This window comes from Mus pahari, chromosome 19, assembly GCF_900095145.1.
Source record: "Mus pahari chromosome 19, PAHARI_EIJ_v1.1, whole genome shotgun sequence".
In the NCBI taxonomy this organism is placed as follows: Eukaryota; Metazoa; Chordata; class Mammalia; order Rodentia; family Muridae; genus Mus; species Mus pahari.
This window is the reverse complement of record NC_034608.1, coordinates 49,466,272-49,474,698: the sequence shown is the minus strand read 5'-3', so window position 1 is coordinate 49,474,698 and position 8,427 is coordinate 49,466,272. Positions and strand designations below refer to the sequence as shown.

The window sequence follows — 8,427 nt, the reverse complement described above, 5'->3', positions numbered from 1 at the left end:
CTTTCTAACTCTGTGAAGAATTGGGTTGGAATTTTGATGGGGATTGCATTGAATCTGTAGATTGCTTTTGGCAGGATGGACATTTTGACTATGTTAGTTACACTCTTAATCTCACCAACCCATGAGCCGAGGAGGTCTCTCTTTCTATTGGGTGTTGTCTTAAATTTCTTCAGTGTTTTAATATTTTCCTTTTCTTGGTTAAAGTTATTCCAGTCTGGTATGGTTTGCTTGGTTTCACTGTGTTCTGAGGCTACTGTGAATGGGATTGTTTTCCTGGCTGACATTTATTATCAGTCTCTCTTTTGAATACAGGAAGGCTACTGATGTGGGTATGTTAATTGTAACCTGCCACTTTCACAAAAGTGTTTATCAGTTCTCGTAGTTTCCTGGTGGAGTCTAGTATGTAGAATCACACCATCTGCAAATAGGAAAACTCTGAGCTCAGACAATATGTAAAGACTGAAGATAGATTTGATAACCCTGGGGATATAAACTCTATGCCTAAGACTCAGGTCTATTATATTCACACAGTCACTATATTTAGTAAACACATACACACAGTCTAAAAAGTAGTGTCCCCAATACTCTTACAATGTATCTCAGTTTTCATCCTAGAAGAGCACAGATACAGGCAGAATCTGATACTGCAGAGACATATGAGGAAAGAGAGAATAGCCAGATCCTTGAGGCAATTAGCAGGCAGTGGTTAAATGATGGGGAAGAGCAAAGCTGGGGCAGAATCAACTTGAACACAGAGAGAAAATACAGACAATTGAACTCAGGAAGCATGAGCTAATTTAAAGAGACTCTAATCCACCTTCAAAATCTTCACCCATCTCCACTACACCCAGAGCGTGCTCAGAACTCCATCGTGACAAAGGACTTGAAATGAGCTTCAGCTTAGGGGAGCTATTCAGGAAGATGTAAAAATAAAATAAAATAAAATAAAATAAAATAAAATAAAATAAAATAAAATAAAAATAAAAATAAAAAATAAAAACAACCACCATGGAATGTGATGGAACTCTGTAAGATTTTAACACTGTTCAGTATGGTTAGGTAAGTAAGATGATAAATAAAAGTAATTAAAATAATTAATACAACACACCGATTCTCACACAGTTGTTACAGGCAAACTTTTATCTTTGTAACTGCTGCACTTCATCAAGGGAAACAAGATTAATTCTGGTTTTTCTGCTGTAACTGGTCCTGTCAGGAAAACAAATTATTCTGTAAAATATCACCAGAAACTTAAGAGTTTCTATTCATAAATATCCCTAAAGGCACCCCGCACTGCAGAATAAGTAAATAATACAGGCAAATATAAACCTAAGGGACGTGTGAAAAATGGAATTACAGGGATGCAAACACTACACATTATTCCAGTAGGAACCGAATGGAGACTACGATCAATGATTAAAGAATGCCATTAAGTTGTCAAAAGTAACTGTTGTAGTTTTCTGAAAGAGCCCTTTTGTTATTGCTTTGGATTTAAATAGCTGGAGTTACACACACTGGAGAGACATATCAGGCTTTTGTCGGGAGCTGCTAAAGGAAAATAAGTCACAGGTTATTTGGAGGCTGACAGTCGGTATATGTTATTTTTGAGTCATCAGAAAATTGCACAGTTAAGTACTCACCTTTAATTCACATCAATGGAAGATGGGCTCTGAGTAAGCTGCTCTATAGGAAAGATAAATCCTCCGTAGGAAATGATACTTTGTATACACTTCAACCCTCTGTAGGAAATGACACTTTGTATAGACTTCAACTATCAGTATGCTTTCTGATCAGCCGTGCAAAGTGACTCATTTGGGTCTATTTCACCTTTGAGGAACTGTAACAAATTCCTGAACATCTGTGATCCAAAATGAACTGATACAGTCATCAATGTAACTTTGAAGATGATAAGCTATCAACATTTTTATTGGAATAGGATCTCTTTGTGTAGACCAGGAAGACACTGAACTAGATTACTGGTGGTAATCCCTCTGCCTCAGTCTTTCAGATGCCAAGATTACAGGTTTGTCGAATGTTTTCACATTCTTTAAGAAAATGTTTGTTACGTGCTTTTTAAAGCTATATCCCGAAGTTAATTAAAGTATTTGAATAATTCTCATATTATGCTAATGCTGAGATTAACTTTATGGAGAATATTTGATTTAATGAAATGATCCATGTGTGTTATTTAACAGTATGGAAGTAATTTGAACATAGCTCTTGTACAGAACATTTTATAGTAAGTTCATCAATAAAATAAAACCAAATGTTTACCAATAAATTTCTCCAAAATGATGTTATTTATGATTTTTTTTCCTCTTAAAAATATACTCTGAAAAGTATTTAGAAGCTGGGGCTGGAGAGATGGCTTGGACTGTAAGAGCAACCATTCTTGTAGAGGACCGAGGTTTGGTTCCCTGCACATTCCAGAGCTCAGAACCTTCTGGAACTCCAGCTTCAGTTCATAGACTGGGGCCCTATCAGGCTCGTTCCTACAGCATTCATACACACTTAGGACTTAAATTTAATTGAAATTCTAATCCCTACCAGGTTTTTAATAAGAGGCAATTATTAGGAGATTAAGAAACAAGATTCTCATTTCCCAGTTAAAGAGGTCAGGCAGTTGTCATAATACTTTAGGGAGTGTTAGCTAAGTGGCGGTACAACCCAGCGTCATGTTCCTCTTGATGTATCTTAACCTGCCATGTGTGTCCAACTTACCCTGTGGAATCCATTGATAACTCATGGCAGAAGGAAACCACTCCATGGAAAGAGTGGCTGGAGAAGACACTCTCTATCCAAGAGAGGAAAACCAGCAGGCCCCGTTTGCCCAGTATGAAAATAACCAGTGTTTGATTCTAAGCAAAAAAAAAAAAAAAAAAAAGACCGTTCGCAGCCAACTCAGAAAGGGAAGAGGGTGGTGTTTCTGAAAATCCGGGGCCTGGGGCATTTTCTGGAATGTGTACAGTCAGAACGTGCACGTTAGTCAGCAAAAAGAATGCACTCAGCCACACCCCTCCCACCTGCTGACGACTCAGTCTGGCTTTGTGGTCCACAGGCCTCTCTGCCTTGGCGAGCTGCAGTTTAACATCAACTCCTTTCAAATACTGGGCTAGTCGTGACCCAAACCAGCTCGCCCATTTCCTGCTGTGTGAAGCCTCTGTCAGCACCCTTTCTGGGCTTTGACTCTCTTACAGGAGAAAACAAGGAGGTTTGAACAAGTGCGTCTAAAGTCCACTCAGGTGACTTTGCGTACCCAGTGACTTCTTAGGTAGCCAAAGGCTCAGGCATGCCCCCTGAGACAGCCTGTGTAAGATAGCTTTCTTATTACCATCCTCTGCTTGCGGTTCTCTCTGCGAGAATGAGGAGCCATTAGCACCGAACGATGCCTGTCTGCTGGCACTCACTGGAAATATGCCTCGACCTCAGAACTTTTCACAAAAGACTGTTATCGGGGCTGCTCAGCGGACCAAACCCCACCTACAGCACAGGAGGAGGCTGCTTTCATAAACTGTTCTCAAACCTGCAGAGCCAGGCCTGCGTTTCCAACACCCGCCCGCCCACGGCTATTTCCTCAAAATTTCTTTGTTTTCCCGCTTTTAAGTTAGCATTAAAGTCCCCACCCACCCACCCACCAGTGGGCATTTCTAAACAGAAAGCTGGATGGCTACTACTTAGATTTCCTTAACTCCCACTTTAATAACTACCAATAAATTCCACTCCTGTACTTACCAACGCTAACTTCCTTGTGGTGACAGTGACTTTTAAGATTTGCGAGACCTTTGACACCCCCCCCCCCAGTTGGCATCCCTATGAGCTGCTTCATGTTGCTAAACTCTGCTCCTTTGTATATCTGAATTTCCTGATTGCTGCCTCCCGAACACGCTCCATCTTAGACACTATCTCATCCGCTTTCCCCTGCCAGATATTGATTATGCAGACATTCTCCGATCCCAACCCCTTCAGCTTTACCGTTATGTCTTTGTAGCTCTCCTCTCCCTTAAACACAATGACAACAGGTTATTATTCTCACAGCTCCGCAACTTGAACTACGCCTTCCCCATTTCCAAAACCGGCAAGGGCAGCGAAGCATGTGGCGGCTCTGTCTTCCACACAACGACCCTTTGTTCTCTTAATAAGTCTACCAGGGCACTGTCACTTGGCACTGTGACATCAGTAAGAGTCACTCAAAAGGATGTCCTGGGTCAGTATTACAAGCGAAGTGCTCACAGCCAAACATGCTCTCCCCAGGTACACATCTATGAAGAGGGGGACAGGAAGGAAAGAGAGTTGAACTCCCCTGGGTTGTGATGTCCACTTGAAGGAGAATAATGAAAGACAGTGGAAATCTGTGTCTTACAGTTTACCTTGTGCCAGAGTCCCATTGAATGTCCTCACCCATTGTTTCTTGATTAGTGGCCTATGGTGGTTCCCCCACCTAAGCTCAGGGAATGAAGCTGAGATGTGCTTTGATCTCTGTAGGCTTCCATTGGGGTTAGCTGCCTTCTTGGCTGCTAGTGTGCAAGTCTCACCAAATCTGCTTCAGTTTGGCTTTTTGCTTGTTTGTTTGTTTCTGGTACTACAGACTAAAAACCCAGAACCTTACCTTTGGAGGCACCCTGGCTTTTGCAAAGCACTGTTCCCGACAATCTGAAGCTTAGCCGTGTGGCAGGTTACCTCCAACCCATGCACGGAGATAGTGCGTGATGGGCTATTTCTGATTGCCAGGGAATCCATATATAGCTGCTAAGCTTGGAATCTACTAGGCAGGCACTTTGGGTGTGTTTGTTCCCATTGTCATGACACAAATTTTGCGGCTTGAAAAGTCCCCGTTTGAAGGACACTCTTGTGAAAATAGGCAACGTAATACACGCATTTCTGACAAAAGGGGAAAAAATGTCAAGTCCACCCTAGATCTGTCCAGACAAGCACAGAGAGAGGCGTGTTGACTTGCTGGGCAAATATTTTCCCCTAGTTTTGCTGAATGAATTTGATTCACTGCAGGGCATTTTCCCACACAGGCAGTAGAGGTGGGCTGCCTTAGGATCAGCCACTACCGGCTCTCCGGAGGGCACTGCAGTGAATCATCATTTTCATGAATGAAAGGAATAGGCGGGGAAGGGGAGGGAAAGTGCGGGGAGGGGGGGTAAGGACAAGGAGCTGGTTGCTAATGCCGTCAAACAATGCAAACATTTTGTGAATGACTTTAGATAATATATGACGAGCTGGCTTTCGGGGTCTGTTGTTCTTGATGGAATGCATGGAAAAGAAAAAGGTGTGGGGGAGAACTTGCTTCAACAAAAGTTTAATCTGATGGCCTATTCACATGCCAGTTTGTGTAGGGCACAAAGCAGGCAGAGCATTGAATCATGTTGCTCTAAACCAGTGCTTCTTAACCTTCCTAAGGCTGCAACCCTTGAATCCTGTTGAACAAGTTTAGCTGCTAGCTCCACTTAAGTCTAAGTCCGTTAACTCATTCACCTTACCAACCCAAAGTTCCAACCATCAACTCAAAGTTCCAATTTCTCTCTTCTATGTCCTTTGGTCTCTGTGTCTCCGTTGCTTGATGGTTCAATCCGCAGCTCACGTTCTTGACCTGGAACATCTCATAATGTTCACATAATAAAGTATTATGTGACTTAAGGTCAGGTACACAGTCTTCCTCAAGCCCTCCCCTGGCCTCGTGGACCACTTTAGATGGAACTCATTGCCTGAACCTTCTGCTAATGTAGTTCAGACTCTGAGGTCCCCAGGGGAGAAGGGGACCTCATCTGTCAATCTTGTAGTCATCCAACAAAAGCATGTCAGGGTCCTATCACGTGACAGGCTTTATGTTAGGAACAAGAGATAGGTAGGTACCGTGGTGAATAAGCCAGGTGACTTTCCTATTGAGGAATGGTAGAAGATACAGCTAAGAAGGAAAACAAGAAAGCAGGTTTAACCAAGAGACGGACAACATACTTCAATGACAGGAATTAGCTACTGATTGAGGTTAGACTTTAGTAACGAGGCAGCCTGGGACAGAGACTTCAGAAGCAACAAGGAGCCAGCAAAACGGCTCCTGGACATAGACTGTGCGCACTGGGAAAACTCAAGCACACACCTTTAAAGGAAGAATTCCCAAAAGTCTGTGCTTAGTAAAGCAGTTCACTCGAGCAGAAGCCAAGCTCGGGGAAAGAGGTTCTGGAGCACAGAGTGAAAGATGTGGCTTTCTTTGCAGCATGGGAAATACTAAGACAGTCCTAAACAGAAAGCTGGGTGTGGTGCTCTTGTTGTAGAAATCATAGGGTCTCTCTGTGATGTAAAGGTTTTTCTTGCAGTTCCCAGAATCTTGCCCAGTATCTACCTCCGTTTTGACATCCAGAGCCAGAAAGCTGGTCCATCTGCAATAGTCTCTTTCCAAGAAGAAAAGCCCAAAGTCCAGTATGACATGTGCAGCTTTTTTTTTTCCTCTTGCTCTCGATTGCTGAGTCTGTGCCCAGCAGCTAAAACGGAACTTTAAGTTTTCTTGTTTTTTTTTTTATTTTTTTTGTTCTACACTACTTGTACTGAGTTGGACATCCTCAAATGTATCAAGCATTTATCCTGTAAGACCATGAAGGGACAATGGTAGTAGGTAGATTGCTGCTCCTATGGTCTCGGTGGAACTTTCTAGGGCAGTGCTCCTCAACCTTCCCAGCGCTGTGACCCTTTAACACAGTTCCTCGTGTTGTGGTGACCTCCCACCAGGAAATTATTTTCACTGCTACTTCATAACTGGAGTTTTGCTACGGTTATAACTTGTAATGTAAGTATTTCTGGAGAGAGGGGGTCCAGGTTGAGAGCCACTCTTCTAGAGCATGATGAAAGTCACAAGGAAGGTTTGTATTCATGCTGGGACTTTCTACCGAGAGAAAACCGTGTCCTATTCAATTCCTGGGGGCTCACCTAGGGACTCCCATGGTAATGCACATGAAAATGGGAGCCCAGACAGAGGGCCTTGTATAAGAGACCAAGGGCTAGATGAAGCCTGTGTTGAGGAACTGTATTAAGGGATCGCAGCATTTGGAAAGTTAAGAATCACTGCCATAAACCTTGAGTCATAGTCTAGAAAAATGCCTGTTTCCTAATCAACAATCCATCCTGTGATATAAATGCTTTGTAAAGGCCCAGGAATTTTGCTTACTGTTAAATCCCTGCCACCTCATGTGGTGGTGACCCACACCTGACAGTACCCATTCTTAGACTGCAATGCCCTATATATCTGTTTGTTGATCTCTATGAAAGAGTCAGTCCTGACATAGATAACAGTATCTGGGAAATGCATCGTCTTGATACACTCATCAAACCATAGAAAATATGTACAAGTGAATCAAGACTGCATTTGCCATCTAGCCAAGGGGTTAAATGTGTCATTTCAGTTACACTTTTACTGACATCCTTTATGTGTTCCGTGTTTCCCTGGAGGGTGCAGAGTATAGAAAGCCACTGTAGACAAATCTGAAAGACTATAAACCAACATAGAAGAGTTAGAGCAGAAATACATGGCAAAACTATCTTTGTCTTGACCATGAAGGCTGTGGAGGCACTGGGGCATCATCCATCCATTCATTCTGGAAATTCTGTGAAGGACGCTCAGTCTTGGGGTTAGAGAGTCCTGGGGCTGCCTGGGTTTTGGCAAATGCAGATTCCTTGAGAGACCTGGTAGCAGGGAAGTAAATTTTACCTCTTTTATTCTGACTTGGAAAAGACAGGCAATTCCTTTCTCCTTTCTTTCCAGGTAGGGTATTGGCTTTCAAGAGCAATGTTTTGCAAGGTACCTAGCTGAAAGTGTGGCACCCAACATCACCCTCTCTTTACCTCACTTTGATCTGGGGCTTGAAGCTTCACTCATCACAGGCTTACTGGGATTGCCAGCGCTCTTCTTTCAAACACATTAGGAATCTTAAATGAATTAGTGGAATCTACTGAGATATTTGTATCTGAAATGGACTGTTCGGGCTTGCAGGGCAAAAGATATTCTAGACGAGAAACTTCTAGAATAATATTCCCAAACAGAGTATTGGGTCCCGTGAAGTAGAAAGTCACAAATGGGATAACCCCTGGTGTGCGTCAGATGAATCATGCCCTATTTGTACAAAGTGGTAAATTCTGTTTTTGTTTTTGTTTTTTTAATTCTAAACACATATTTTCCTCTGCTACTCAGCTGAATTAGTGGGAATGATGAGCTCTCTTTCTCTGCAGAATTCTATAAACATATTTCCTCAGTGGGAAAAACAGAGAGCTATCTGGAATGGAAGAAGGGACTGGCATTTGAAGCGTCACTATAAGAAATGACCTTTTCGGTTATAGGTACAGAGACAAAATTGAGAGCTAAGATGAAAGGATGGACTATCCAGAGACTACCCCATTCGGGAGTCCATCCCATCATCAGCCACCAAACCTAGA

At 42.6% G+C, this 8,427-nt stretch overlaps 1 protein-coding gene across 5 annotated transcripts in view; it reads left to right on the top strand.

Annotated features, from left to right (window-relative positions):
* Nrg1 (neuregulin 1) overlaps positions 1-8,427 on the top strand; it is a 1,045,353-nt gene that overhangs the window by 650,222 nt on the left and 386,704 nt on the right. The window lies entirely within an intron of this gene.